This window comes from Choloepus didactylus, chromosome 3 (genome assembly GCF_015220235.1).
Source record: "Choloepus didactylus isolate mChoDid1 chromosome 3, mChoDid1.pri, whole genome shotgun sequence".
Classification (NCBI taxonomy): domain Eukaryota; kingdom Metazoa; phylum Chordata; class Mammalia; order Pilosa; family Megalonychidae; genus Choloepus; species Choloepus didactylus.
The window spans coordinates 68,711,771-68,728,162 of NC_051309.1; the positions used below are offsets into that span (position 1 = coordinate 68,711,771).

The 16,392-nt window shown below is 33.8% G+C and overlaps 1 protein-coding gene across 6 annotated transcripts in view; it reads right to left on the reverse strand.

Moving 5' to 3' along the window:
- EPHA5 (EPH receptor A5) overlaps positions 1 to 16,392 on the reverse strand; it is a 402,903-nt gene that overhangs the window by 187,524 nt on the left and 198,987 nt on the right. The window lies entirely within an intron of this gene.

Below are 16,392 nucleotides of genomic sequence, written 5' to 3' on the forward strand. Positions count from 1 at the left end.
GAGAATAACCCAAGGTTATTATGTCTATTGAGAAAGGGAAAAAGAATTGTGAGGAATACCAACAACAGTATATCGATTGCAAAAATGGCCCTAAGTCCCCTACGAACCTCAAGTCCATTTGAAATATGACTTTGCAGCTCTTCCAATAAAGGCTGGAATTTGATTTTCCACCTTTTGAGTCTGGACTGTCATTTTGACTTGCTTTAGCTAATAGAAAGTAATAAATGGAATAAATTGCTCTTTCACTTGTAACCCTGAATTCACCAAAAGATAGGCCTAGGCCAACCTGCTGTAGGTTGAGAGACTAATATGGAGAAAAACCCAGTTATTGTAACCAAGGCCATTCTAGATCAGCCAGTCTGATGGTCCTCTAATGTATAAGATGGCCCAGTCAAGATCAGCAGAGTTCCAGTGGTAGAGACCAAAGATGTCCACGTCCTAATCCCCAGAACCTGTGACTATGTTACTTTATACAGCAATGGGAGAATAAAGTTGCAGATGGAAATAAGGTGTGTTGTTTAAAGTGCTAAGTTTGTGATGATTTGTTATAGCAACCACAGGAAACAAATACAGTCGCCTACTCAATCTGCAGCCGACTGCAGATGGATGAGTAATTACATCTGAGACAAAACCAAAAAGCCAGCTGATCTGTAGACTCATAAATTATTGTTTTAAGTGGTTGAATTTTAGAGTGGTGTTTACATAGTCATTTTTACATAGCACATAGCTAGGCATGCTAGTCAAATGAAATAAGATTATCACGGTTATTTTGAAGTGTGAAGGGAGATGATTCTATGACTAAACTCTGAGAAATAATAATATTCAATTAATAATAAGAATAAAATAGTGTCCAAGAGAAACTGCAAATAAATAGCCAAAAAAGAAGTTAAAAAAAAAGGGGGAGGGGGGAGTTGAATGTTCTGGGAGCAAAATGATCTTACTCATAAGGATACGTGAAATACTAATAGACAACCTCTGACAAAGAACTTATGGACTAGTACAAAGAACACTGGACATGGGCAACAGAACAAGCTGAGATCTAACCCCAAACCCCATTCTATCTCTACTATATTGCGTGACAGTCGTACAGTTTTGATGGGATTGACTACATCTGAGTCCATGGAGCACCATGGGGAGGTCCATGGGAAATAAACCAGCTGGTGTATTCCCAACCTTTCATAAGACAGCTGAATTTAGCTTTTGCATTTCTTAAAATGTTCCTTGAAAATAAAGTCTAGGACTTTGACTTGATGGAAGAAAAAAGTTGTATTTTCTTTTAGGTGATGTGTTATACAGCCATGAGGTCTGGGATTGCTACAGTCATTTTGCTGTCATGGAAGAGTTCCAGATGAAGACAAATTGCACACAGAAGAAGGCCCAAGTGAGAAAATCTCAGAAAAATGGAGCCAGAACTCTGGTCAAACTGTGCCTCAAACTGCTTTCTTTCAATAAAATCTATTCCTTGAATTAAGTACATTCTAGTTGACTTTATAATACTTGCAGCTTCTTGGCTGCTATAGAGTCCTACAACTATGAATTTAAATCTCTAGCTTACAACCACGTAAAATACAAATACAACATATATACTTCAATGGATTGGTGTAAGGAGTAAATAAAACAATGGGTAATGCTTTTTTTGTCATTTTTGTAATTTAGAAAATATTATGTAAGAAAAAATAATTGACCATCATAAAAAGGAACTAGAAAACCACAGTTGGATTATATGAAACCTAAGATCTCTTTAGTTACCCAGAGCAAAAGGCCAAAGTTGAATGTGAGAGGGGAATATAAGAGCTATTTAATGGCTATGTGGAAGAGGACCAGATTCAGGGATAAAGGTAGATTATGTCTCTATTTCTGAGTTTTCCAAGAATAATTTAGCTATTTTGTTACAAAATGTAAACGTGTCTGTATACAATTTTAAACAATTTGGTAAATAGTAAGTGATACATGCTTTTGCTATAATCATCATCATTAATGTGCACTTTGAAACAAGTTTAAAGGATATCTAATCAAGAATTTTAAGATGAATCCTGATGAAATATGAAAAAGCTATTCATGTAGTAAGATAAAAACAAATAAGAAAATCAAGGGAGAGTAGACATTTTTCATATTAGAGTCTAGTTGTACCACTGATGTGATTTTCTAACAAAATAAACAATAATTGCTTTTCAAGAGATTCATGGTTAGTCCTTATAAAATGTTATGTAGTTCTGAGACCAAGAACCTCATCTCATGTGGAAGTAACTGAAGAAGGCTGTGAGGGTTTTTCTAAATTCATGATGATAGAACACTTACTTTCCTTGCTGACTCATGATAACCAAGTGCATGCATACTACCTCTTTATTATAGGTAGTGCAGTGGCATGTAGTATTGGACTCTTCCCTCCAAAGGAAGTGAAGAAATGATAGTGCTAGATATCATGATAGTTCTAGAAAAAGTAGAGAAAGTAGTAAGGCTAAATTATATTTAAGGTCACTTCCAATTATATAAGTATGTGATTTCAGTTTTGGGTTGGCAAGCCACTAAGGTTTCCAGTCCTAAATACCTAGAAAAATAGATGTCAATCCTATGAAGGACTGAATATCTATTTTCACTCTGAAAGGCACCAGTATCAGCATTGGGATAAGTTCAAAATTCTTCAGCCAATCTTTAATCCTTTCCTTTTCATTCTTAAATTTTAATTGTTAGAATGATCCAAAACAAAAGTAAACAAACAACTAAACAATTACCAACATTCCCTTCACCTTCAATAACAACTTAATCTTATGCAATACATTTTTAAACAGTGCTTTTTATGATAAATACATACATATATTTATAAAGTATGAAGTGTTTATATATACATAGCAACTCATGGGTTAATTAAGCAATAACAAGTGAATATTATTTGTTATTGTTTATAAAGTAATAACAAGTGAAGTTTTTTAAATACGAATACACTATTGATGCCAAAAAAAAATAAACTGAAGGTTTATTTCATGATTTGCAATTTAATCATCAGTTTGCAACAAAATTCATATACTAAGACCTGCTAGGCTTGAAGTTTCAATAAATTATCCTCTCCGTACTCACTAACAGAAGAAAATTTGTAGAAACAAAGATAAAAATGAGACAGTCAAAATATAGTTTGTTTAGTGGCAAAGATTTCACATCTTCCAAAAAATTTCCTAAGGTAGATACTTTTTCTGATAAAGAAGATATTGGTGTCTTGGTGCCAAAAAACAAAACAGGTAATTTTCTCTGACTTTATTCTAATAATGTATCAAATAGACTGTCAATTATTAATAAAATTGATTATCACAGAGTAAATGAAAATGCTCCCAAAAGTCAAATTGTCTTAAGATATTTCTTTTCTCATTTTGTTTTATGTCAATATATCCTTGAAAAATAGGTTATTATTAGTAAAGACTGATTATGCTGGCATTACTCTCTCCAAACAAGGGAAACCATTTAAATAGATATAAGGGGAGCTGTAAAATGCTTCATCATCTATTTTAATAAATGCTAATGTATACTATGACTAAGTGGGCTTGAGTGAATCCCTCCACAGGCACCTACATGTGATAAAGGGTACAAAACAGAAGAAAGGTAGAAGTCCACCAGTCAAGGTAATGAATTTGATGCTATTGCTACTGTATTTAGACCCCATTGTCATTAATTCCTAATTGATTCATCAGCCTTTTTCTTCAGTTCTTCATCAATGGGAAAATACAATCATCTAAGAGTAGAGCATACCTTCAACTATTTTGTATCATTCAGAATGTTCACTAGAGTATGATGAATTCAGGAAGTGATGAATAAATACTTAGGGTTCAAATGCATGGTGATCAATCTCAGGAAAACAACATGAATAAGTTATTTCATTTAGAACCTCATAAGGGACTCATACACTAGCTTGATTTAAACATGATTTTGCATCTATGGGTTCACTATCATACTACATCTACACAGCACTCTAAGAAAATTACATGATGACAGGTCATTGGGAATGCTATCCAGAACTATAGTCCCAAAGATTGATAATAAAGGGCAAAGGCACTTCAGAGTGAGGTTTTAAACAAATCAATGTTCTATGCATATCAATTACAATAAGCAAATCTTTACACAAATGAGTTTACAGCTTACATGCCAATGAGGCAAATGATTAAAGCAGTGTCTGAGTGCCTGTGATTCTGAGCTGAAGCACAAGAATGTTTGATATTTCAAACAGGAAATGGATTGTTGACATTGTTTCTGTGAAATAAGAAATCAGTTAGCAACTAGAACTGACACAAAAGAGCACAGTTAAAACCTAACTTCAAGTGAGCAGTGAGAAGAGTCCCCATATTAGAGAGACAGGGCATAGCATGAAAAAAATAAATAAATAAATCATAGCTGGTGTAAAAACAAACTGTCAGCAGGCATTCTGTAGAGAACTTTTGGGGAAAGTAATATCAAGTAAACCTGATTAAGGGTTGTCACCATTTCATTAGATAGGAAGGATAGGAAATGAGTATTTGAACACCCTACAGGTGTATTTTTTCTCAAAATTTGGCCAAACCCTGCAACAAATTTGCCAGGCTTTCTTTGTATGTGTGTGTGTATTTGCATGTGTGTGTGTGTACTTGCTAACATGCAGATTCTCATTTCCTCCTTCTTATTTATTGTGTCATAAATTCAGAATGTGAAGTTCAGGAGTATGCATTTTAACAAACATATACAGATAATTCTTAAATGCACAAAATACTGTGCATTAGCATTAAATAGAATAGTTAATATATGAAATACATCTCTAGAATGCGTTCATTCATTCTCAGTGAATCCTCTTGTCAAGATTATAGGGTCTGGAGAAGAGATAAGAATACATACAGGCCAATAAAACAGTAGACTTTAAATAATAGTCTCATTTCAGAGTTTGGGAAACCTAAACCTATGAATTATAATGAGGGCTCCATGTCTACTTCCCTATTTAAAAAAAAGAAGCACCCAACATAAATAAGAACAAAAAATTGTTAAAGCACGTTACACACCAAATCAGTACAAGTATCTGCAATTATAACACTGATTTGAAGAATAAACCACGGAAGATTATGGGAAGATGGTGTAGTAAGGAGCTTCTAGACTCAGTCCTTCCACCAAAACAACTATTAAACAGGCAGGAACTGTCTGAAACAACTATTTTGAAATTCCATAAACCAGAAGAACACTGTACAGCATCCAAGGAAGAGTGGGTAGAAGAGGCAGATAAATGATGGTAAAGAAAAGTAAATTACTCTCTCTGCATGGTGGCTACTGGTGCCCATTCCTTCACTACGGCAGCAGGCCATCATAGAATCCAGTCACTGGCTAGTGGCTGGTGATAGAAAAGGACATAAAAATCATCTTCCACAAGAACAATGGTGGGCATGGCTGATCACTGATCCTGGCTTTTGATTAATGACATCAAATCACTGGAGGGTCAGCTTTGAGGGTAGCCATTATTTCAACTCACCCTGGACAAAGGTGGCAGAAAACTGTAGTTTCAACCTGCCCAGGACAGGGACAATGGTATTAGAGACTGAAAGAGTCACTTCCTCAGGGTTGTAAGGGACAATTAGCTGAAGGACTGCATTTGCTGGTTAAGCCAGGAGATTTAAGAGAAGCTCTTGGGATCAACCTGATCCCTTACCCAGGGTACTTTGGAGCCAGTCTGAGCACCTTTTTTGGGTCCCAGGCTCTGTTTTGGGAAAATTCCTGTCATTGTGCCCTCTTCCAAGAATTCACCCTTCAGGCAAAAGCAGCTTGAGAAAACAAACAACAACAACAACAAAAATATAGAGGTGGAAAGTCTGGATCAAAGGCCTTTCAGCCTCAAATACCAGGGAGAGGGAGGCCTGTCTCCTAGGAAACAGAGAGGACAACCACACTCATATAAACTGGGGGACAACAAAACAACTAATAAGCAAAAGCCTAGGACAAGACACAGGTCCAAAAAAACAGGGAAAACCTTACACGCTGTGTTCACCTTGGGCAGACTTTCCTGATAGGAGGGTGGAAGTCCAAGGAAATCTCTGTCTTATCACAGCTGATAACAAAACCAAGAAACAGATAACATAGGGAATAATTAATATTTAATTTATTAAATAAAATTTATTAAATATTAAAATATTTAATAATAAAATATTAAAATGTAAAGAGTACAACAAAAGAGTACAAGACAAACAAAAGGGACAAGAATTGATGGCTTATCCAAAGGAAGAGGATAAAATCCAGAAAACACCAACAAAGAAAATGAGAATGTGGATATACCAAACAAAGCCTTTAAAACAATAATCTTAAAATTATCAAAGAAATGAAGGGAAACAAAGAGAAAGAAATAAAGGGTAACAGGAGAACAATGAAAAATGAACATGAGACTCTTTGTAAAGACATAGACATTTTAAAAAGGATCCAAGCAGAACACTGGAGTTGAAGGCCATAATAACTGCAATGAAAAATGCCCAGGAGGGTTTCAAGAACAGGTTAGAGATGGTAGAAGAAAGAATCAGTGAACTTGAGTACAAGTCACTTGAAATGAATCAGGCTGAGGAGCAAAAACAAAAAAAAGAAATAGTAAAAGTGAAAATAGCCTTAGACACTTCTGGGACACCATCAAATGCAACAATATACAAATAATGGGATTTCCAGAAAGAGAAGAAACATAAAAAGGGGCAAGGAATACCAAAGAAATAATCCGTTATGGTAGCTTTACTAATATTGGATGAAATAGACTTTAAGTCAGTTTAAAAACAGTTAAGAGGGACAAAGACAGTCATGATATACTGATAAAGGGGAAAATTCAACTAGAACAGTTAACAATTATAAATATATATGTATCTAATAGCAGATCCCCAAAATATATGAAACAAATAATGACGGATCTGAAAGGAGAAATTGATGATTCTACATTAAGAGTAAGAGACTTTAATTTATACCACTTTCAATAATGGATAGAACATCTAGTCAGAAGATCAATAAGGAAGTACAAGACTTGAATGATTCTCTAAACCAATTAGACATACCAAACATATATAGTACAATACACCCAACAAAAAGGAATACATATTCTTCTCAAGTGCACAAGGACCTTTCTCCAGGATAGACCACATCTTGGGTAACAAAGCAAGTCTCAATAAATGCAAATATATTGAAATCATGCAATGCATTAACTCCTACCCCAATGGAATGAAGCTACAAATCAACAGAAGAGAGAGAAATGGAAAATTGACAAATATGTAGAAAATTAAGCAACATACTCTTAAACAACCAATGGTTGAAAGAGGAAATCACAAGTTAAATTAGGAAATACCTGAAGGAGAATAAAAATGAATATACAACATATCAAAGCCTTCAAGATGCACTGAAGGAAGTACTAAGAGAGAAATTTAAAGTTCTAAATGCTTGCATTAAAAAAGAAGAAAGATTTCAAATCAGAGAAGTAACTTCAAAATTGGAAAAACTAGGAAAAAAAAGAGTAAACTAAAGACAAAGTGAACAGAAGGAAGGAAATAAAGATTAGAGTGGAGATAAATGAAATGAAGAAAAAACAATAAAGAGAACCAAGAAAACCAAAAGTTGGTTCTTTGAAAAGATCCATAAAATTGGCAATCCTTTCAACAGACTGACAAAGAAAAAGAGAGAGAGGATACAAATAATGAAAATCAGAAATGAAAAGGGGGACTTTCCTATCAATTCCACCGAAGTAAAAATGATTACAAGAATATAATATGAACAACTGTATACAATAAATTAGGAAGCTTAGATGAAATGGACAAATTCTTATAAACACACAAACTACCTACATTGACTCATAAAGAAATAGAAGATCTCAACAAAAGAATTACTGGTAATTAGATTGAATCAGTAATCAAAAACCTTCCAACAAGAAAAGCCCAGGACCAGATCACTTCAGAGGGAAATTCTACCAAACTTTCCAGCAAGACCTAACTCTAATTCTGCTCAAACTCTTCCAAATAATTGAAGAGGAGGGACCACTTCCTAATTCATTTTACAAGCCAAATATCAGCCTCATATGAAAGCCAGATAAAGATACTACAAGAAAAGAAAATTACAGACCAATATCTCCTATAAGTATAGTTGTATTCAACGAAATACCAGCAAACCAAATCCAACAGCATATTAAATGGGTTATGCATCAGGATCAAGTGGGATTTATTCCTGGCATGCAAGGTGGATTCAACATTAGAAAATCAATTAATATAATATACCACATTAACAGAATGAAGGAAAAAAAAAAAAACACATAATCATCTCAATAGATGAAGAAAAGGCATTAAAAAAATCCAGCACACCTTAATGATAAAAACACTTAGAACACTAGGAATAGAAGGAAACTCCCTCAACAGGACAGAGGGCATATAAAAAAAGACACAGCTAACACCCTACTTAATTGTGAAATACTGAAAACTTTCCCTCTGGGATCAGGAACAAGTGGAGGATAATCACTGTCCTCACTGTTATTCAACATTGTACTGAAAGTTCTTGCCAGACCAAATAAGCAAAATAATAATAATAATAATAATAATAATAATAATAATTAATAATAATAATAGGTATCCAAATGGAAAGGAAGAAATAAACCTTTCCCTATTTGCAGATGATGTGATCTGATATACAGAAGATCCTGAAACATCCACAACAAGCTCCTAGAGCTAATACATGTATTCAGCAAAGTGGCAGGGTAGAAGATCAACATCAAAAAAATCAGTCATGTTTCCATACACAAGCAGTGAACAATCAGAAGAATAAATCAATGAAAGAGTTCCATCACAATAGCAAATAAAGAATCAACTATCTAGGAATAAACTGAACCAAGGATGTAAAGTACTTCTACACAGAAAACTATAAAACACTGCTAAAAGAAATCAAACAAGACCTAAATAAATGGAAGGACATTCCATGTCCATGGATTGGAAAAATAAATATTGTTACGATGTCAATACTGCTCAAAGCAATTTATGGATTCAATCCAATTCCAATCAGAATTCTAACAACGTTCTTTGCAGCAATGGAAAAGCCAACCACCAAATTTATACGGAAAGGAAAGGAAAAGGGTCTCAAATAGCTAAAGCATCTTCAAAAAGCAGAATGAAGTTGGAGGACTCACAATTCTCAAACTTAAAACTTATCACAAGCTACAATAATCAAAACAGCACAATACTGGCAAAAGGAGGGACATACAAACAAATGGAATCCAATTGAGAACTTAGAAACCAATCCTCACATTAATTGCCAACTGATTTTTGACAAGGTGGCAAAGAACACTCAATTTGGAAAGAACAAGTCTCTTCAATAATTGGTGCTGGGAAAATGGGTCTCCATTTCAAAGGAAAAAAAAAAGGAAGACTCATACTATATACAAAAACAAACTCACACTGTGTATAAAAACAAACTCAAAATTCATCAAAGACCTAAATTAAAGACCTACAACTATCAAGTTCCTAGAAAAACACATAAGAAAGCACCTTCAGATTCTGTTAGGAAATTGTTTCTTAGAATTTATACCCAAAGCACAAGCAAAAAAAGAACAAATAGATAAATGGGACCTCATCATAATTAAAAACTATGGACCTCAAAAGACTTTATCAAGAAAGTAAAACAACAACCTAAGCAATGGGAGAAAATAAGTGAAACCATGATTCTGATAAAGGTTTAACACCCAGCATATATAAAGAAATCCCTCATCTTAACAACAAAAGGCAAGCAACCTAATTTTTAAAAAATACACGGGCAAAAAATTTCAATAAACAGCTCACCAAAGAAGATATACAAATGGCCAGGGAGCACATGAAAAGATTCTCAATATCATTAGCCATCAGGGATATGCAAATTAAAACCATAAAGAGATACCATTTCACACCCATTAGAATGCCTGCTATTAAAATAATGGAAAATAACAAGTGTTGGGGAGGATGTGGAGATACAGGAACACTCTTTCATTGCTGGTGGCAGTGTGCCATGGTGCAGCTGCTGTGGAAGACAGTCTGACAGCTCCTCAGAAGGCTAAGTATAGAACTATCACACGACCAGGCAATCCCACTACTAGGTATATACCCCAAATAATTGAAAGCAGGGCTCAGACAGGTATTTACAATCCAATGTTCATAGCAGCATTATTCACAATTGCCAAAAGATCCAAGCCACCCGACTGTCCATCAACCAATGAGTGGATAAATAAAATGTGGTATATACATACAATGGAATATTATTTAGCAAAAAAAGGAATGAAGTCCTGATACATGAGAAAACATGGAAGAATCTTGAAGACATCATATTGAGTGAAATAAGTCAGACACTAAAGGACAAATATTGTATGATCTCACTGATTTGAAGCATTTAAAATAAGCAAACTCACAGAGTCAGAATCTTGAATATAGGTTACTAGGGGATGGGTTGGGGATAGGAAATGGTAAGTTAAGGCTCAAAATGTACAGGTTTCCTACTTGTAATGATGGAAATATTTTGCTTATGAATGGTGGTGATGGTAGCACAACATTGTTTATGCAATTAAAAGCACTGGAATATATATCTGAATGTGATTAAGAGTGGAATATTAGATTGTATATGTGTTAACACAATAAAGATTAAAAGTAAATCCATGGAACTATACTACACAATCAAGGAAGTCATGGACTTTAATAGTACAATTATAAAAATTTGCTATCATCAATTGTAACAAATGTTTCACACCAATGCAAGGTGTTGGTGGTAGCACGTTCTATGAGAATACTGTATTTTATGCATTATTTTTTTCTGTTAATCCACAGCTTCTCTAATAACAAATATAAACATTAAAAAATAATGAAACCATTACACTTATGCTAAGAATCATTTTAACAATCACAAATGCTAGGCACTGTTATAGCCTCAAGGGAAAGATTCCAGATAAATGGATAGTAGAGAAAATATTTATAGTGTCTTGTGCTTAAATTTATGTTAGGAGAGGTATGCTCATACTGCAGAGCAGAGAAGGCTTTCTAGAGGAAGTAGCAATGTAAATGGATCTGAAAACTGGGCTATTTAGGACAATGATATAAGAAAGAAGCTTCAGGTAGAGGAAATAGCATGGACAATATTTACTAGTAATTCAGAGCACAATGGCTATAGAGTTATAATTTCTTAGTTCAAATTCCTATTCCCACTTACTAGTTTTGTGACCTTATATAAATTACTTCACATCTTTAAACTTCAGTTTCTCCATCTTAAAAGTGGGGAAAGGATAGTATGCCATATTGATATTTTAGGATCAAATGAGATAATACAAATAAATATTTATAGGAATGAGCACACATATACTAAGTTTGAAGCATGCTACTCATCAACGTTTTGTCACTGTTACCATAATAGGTAGAAGAGAGTAAAAGAAAGAAGAGAAGGCTCCCAAAATGTCTTTTTAAAAACCAAGTGACTTTCATTTAAAGTCTGAACCAAGCATGAAATTTGACCACTTCTAAAAATATTCTACCACATTTGCTAATCCTTCTTAAATAAACCAGAAATAAATTATTGGCCTACTTATTGGAATAGAATCTTCTTCATGTTTTCAAAATGCAAGGAGCCAGGATAAGAAGCACAAAACAAGAATTCTACTTCATTAAGCCAAGTTCCAATGTTGAGAGGCAGCTTCATTTGGCAAAATTAGAAGATTTTTGTTGCTAGCCCAAGTCAGAACACTAAACTGGTCATAGAAGCATCAGTGTGTAACCAATATAGGGATATTCTTGATATGTAGTTGTAAGAACCATTTGCCTGTTGACATTTTCCTTAGAAACTTCAATAATTGATCAAATGTATATCCCTCTAAGCATTAAAATGATGTCATTAACAAAATTTCTACTTTTCCCAAATACATTTTGATGAAAATCAAAATCATGAGTCTATTTTATATTTACAAAGTACTTTCTGCCTCTTTGTTCTTGCTTTAATACTCTTGTTGCTCCTTTATGTTATTGCTTTGTGTATTTTATCAGATTTAGAACAACTTCAATATTAAGAAATCATTGAGAGCAAAGTGGTCATAGGAAAACGAAGTTTCCTCCAAGCTTGAAGCAGTTGTCTTTTGTTATCTGTAGTGGTCCTATGCATTATTTTTAACTTTTAAATGTTTTTTCCTTTTCCATTTTAATTTCACCAATGAGTTTGTTTACACAATACTAAAAAAGTCTGAAATCATTTAATCCCATGGTTTCTTCCTTGTACTCACACACTACTTGAAATACTATTGAAAAATTTCTTAATTGCCACTATGCTAACATTTATTAATCCCTTATTATATGTCAGGCATTACACTAATTGATTTTGTAGATGCTTACTCATTTAATCCTTACAGCCATCCTATAAAATAGATACACAATTTTTCCATTTACAAATAGAAAACCTCAGGCCCTGGGAAGTTTAAGAAATTTACTCAAATGACACAGCTAGCAAGTAGTAGACCCAGTACTAGAACCAGAAAGTATGGCTCTACCATCCAGATTCTTTACCAATATACTATTTTACCAATAATATGCAAGAAACACATTCTCTTGTCCCTGCACATTTCATTTGGGAGAGAATAAAGCTATATTAGTGTATTGTGTTAGAAGCAGGAAAATAACTGAAAATGTAGTCTACTAGTTTCAATGTATTTTTTTTGTTTTTCTTTTTTTAAGAAATTAAATTCTGAATTAAAATGAATATATTCCATTTTTTAAAAGAATATATTGTTTAATTAGATATATGAATGAAATGGACTTTCTTAAGACTAAAGTAAATCAGACTAAAGAGTAAAAGATGATATTGATGGTGTTTTAAAACTTCAACTTCTATGTGAGACCAAAGGAAGAGATGTTTATTTGGTGCAAAATCTGTATTTTCTGTAGCACACTAAATAATTTAATTTGTATGGTCAATTTATGCAAACATCATAATTGCATGTAACTTTGAATAGGGAGTGAGATTGGGTTGGTTTGTACAGGTTAGTGTGAAGCCCCAATACATCCCAGAGTAATTTGGGCAGAGAATAAAAATGTATTTGCAAAGCCCCCTTGAGGGACTGGGGAAAAATGTAGAAATATTAAACCTCCATCTGGGAAATTATTGATAGTCTCACAAGCTTTAGGAAGTACCAATTTAGAAGGCCACACCCTCCACCTTGGGGCTTGTCTTTAAGAAGCTTGTTACTGCAAAGGAGTGGCTAAGCCTATGTATAATTGTGCGCCAGAGAACCTCTTTTGTTGCTTAGATGTGGCCTCTCTCTCTAAGGCAATTCAGCAGGTGGACTTGCTGGCCTTCCCCTACATGGGACATAACTCCCAAGGATGTAAATCTGCCTGGCAATGTGTGCCCTTACTCCCAGGGATGAGCCTGGACCTGGCATTGTGAGATTGAGGAAGCCTTCTTGACCAAAAGAGGGAAGAGAAATGAAACAAAATAAAGTTTTTTTGTGGCTGAGAGATTTCAAATGGAGTCGAGAGGTCATTCTGGAGATTATTCTTATGCATCATATAGATATCCCTTTTTAGTTTTTAGTGTGTTGGAATAGCTAGAAAAGTCTAATGTACTGGAATAGCTGAAACTATCGAACTGCAATCCAGTAGCCTTGATTCTTGAAGATGATTGTATAGCTACATAGCTTATACGGTGTGACTGTGTGATTGTGAAAACCCTGTGGCTCACAATCTCTTTATCCAGTGTATTGACAGAGTATTAGAAAAATGGGAACAAAAAGTAAATGAATAAAAGAGGGGTATAAAGGGTATGGGATATCTTAGGTCTTCTTTTTTACTTTTACTTTTATTTTTATTCTTATTTTTATTTTATTTTTGGACTAATAGAAATGGTCAAAATGATTATGGTGATGAATACACAACTATGTGATGATACTGTGAACAGTTGATTGTATACTTTGAATGACTGTATGGTATGTGAATATATCTCAATCAAATTGCATAAAAAACAAAAAAAGGAATATTGTATAAGAAAGATGTATAAACTCACTAGAAAACTCAAGGATCTCAATGAATTTTATTCTTTTTCTAAATTTAAAGCTTTGATAAAGTATTATTTACATACTCACCATTTTTATCTGCTTTGAATATGGACTATTTGTTAAAAGATTGCATGCAATTAACACATCCATATTTTATTTCCTATAATTTTCCCATTCCCCACAGCCAGCATTTCCTTACTTTCATATAACCTCTACTTTATTTTGTTTTTTCTCCCCTTCATATGTGTTTATTCTTGAACATGAAAATACTCACAATTCTAGGATTCATTCTTATCAACCTCCGTACTATTAGCCACATTTTAGAATGATCATAAACTCCTACCAATTCTAGTATTCAGCTTTTCTTTCAAACTTACTAAACTATTAAAAAAAAACATGTAAAAAGGTATCATTGGATTTCAGACAGCTTCTTGCAAAGCTAGACTCCATAATGACATAACAGTTGTAAAAATGTTTTAAATACCATACAAACATCTATAAATTAATTACTTAATCACTACCCTCAGCAGGAAATTATTTGCATTTATAGACTGATCAGCCAAGATTAGCTAATCAATTTCAGTTCCAAATTCAAAGCAAAATTTTTCATTTGAACAAATAACTATTTTTTTTTCCTCCTTGTACTTTTTGCATCTAATTTTGAAACTGGACAGATCATACATGTGTTGCAATCACAAAAATGAATTATATCAATCAGAAAATGCCAGAGAAACTGTTGAGGCCAATTACAAATAAAAAGAAATGTATTTTTCAGAAAACAATCCTTAGAGGAACATGAAACCAGAGTTAAAATCTGCTGAAGAAAGTTTTATATAGAAACCACAAATGGTGCAGAAAAACCTCCTCCATTTAATGTTTGAAATCAGACATTAAAAACCAACTTCTATAGCCCATTTTCTGTGACACTGGTACTTGATAAATGTCTGGTAATGTTGCACTAAATCTAAGATTTTTTCAGAGCTACTTGAAGTTAGCAATTTTTGTGGAAATGGAGACTTGGTCTGGACTGTTAGGTTAGGAGAAAAATCTCCTTAATTGGCTTTTTTTTTTTTTGGGAGGTTTGCAAGAATTTTGCAGTATGTGTACCCTGACAATTTGGAGAAAAGTAGCAGCCAAAAGTCAACAAAATATCTGCTCTGAATACAAATAATTGCTTTATATATTAGCCATGCCTTGATCAGCTGGATAAAATTCATCTTTCTTAACTCCAGCTACTTGGGTTCAAGAAACACACTTGGAGTCTGAACAGGCCATCAAGATAAAGACAACTAGAACAAATATTTACCAAACATACCACTAAAAATAAACAAAGTCATTTCCCATATCTAGTTCATCAGAGAAATATCTTTCAAAGAAGTTAAGATTATGAGAGTCAGAGAATTTTCTCCCAAAGGAATAAAACACTTAGTGATTACTCAATATGTTCTCAATTTGTTAATAGAAGATTCATACATAGAACCTGGTAAGGTTGAAGTATGTTGCATGAGAAACCTGAAATTGCACCTTTAAAGCCATTATTTTTCTGATCTGGAAGAGAGTTCACATCTGAACATCTTTGAAATCTAGACTTTCTGTTGGACAATCTACTTGTGCTGTTTTTGCCTGCAGCTAAGTCTACACTGAGAGAAAGTTGAGTGTTACTCTACTCATCTGGCTTTTTTTTTTTTTTTTTTTTGGCACTTTTATTAGTTTCCCTTTAAGGTTGGGTGTAAATGGAGAAAACTATAAACAATTAACTGAAGAAAGTGGCATATATGTGGGCATTGTTTCCTCTTAAGGAATTAAAAAAAAAAATGCTTGTCTTCAACATAGATAAGACTTTGTAGAACATTCAAAATTATGCTTATTGAATTACTCAGGTGCCTTCACATCATCTGGTTTACTCTTGAATATTTCTCTCTGCTTTATCAAACAGAGACAACTGCAAACTAAACTACATGTTTCTTATTCTTGAGAGATAGACACCTGATTTACCTAACATATCCAACAATTCAAATTATTTTGGATGAGACTTGATTACCTACAGCATTTCCTTGACAAACTGGTCATTCCACAATCTACAAACTTATATTAATATGATACAAACTAACTGATTCAATTTGGTCATACACATCCTTCAAAATTGTGAGCACTGATAGCAAGGATGTTCTCACCGACCAAAGCCCACCTGAGGTACTAATAAGGCAGCAAATTTATGTCTATGGATTGGGAGTCACGGCCAGGGAATAAAGGAAAGTTAAACTTTCTTGGCTTTATTGCCTTTTCTTCCCTTCCCAGATACCTGCTGTTTCAAAAAACCAAGTTTTAATTTACTCACAGGCTTTGACAGACTCTTGCCAAATGGTAGGCTAAATTCCTAATTCAGTTGTAGTTTGTCTTTG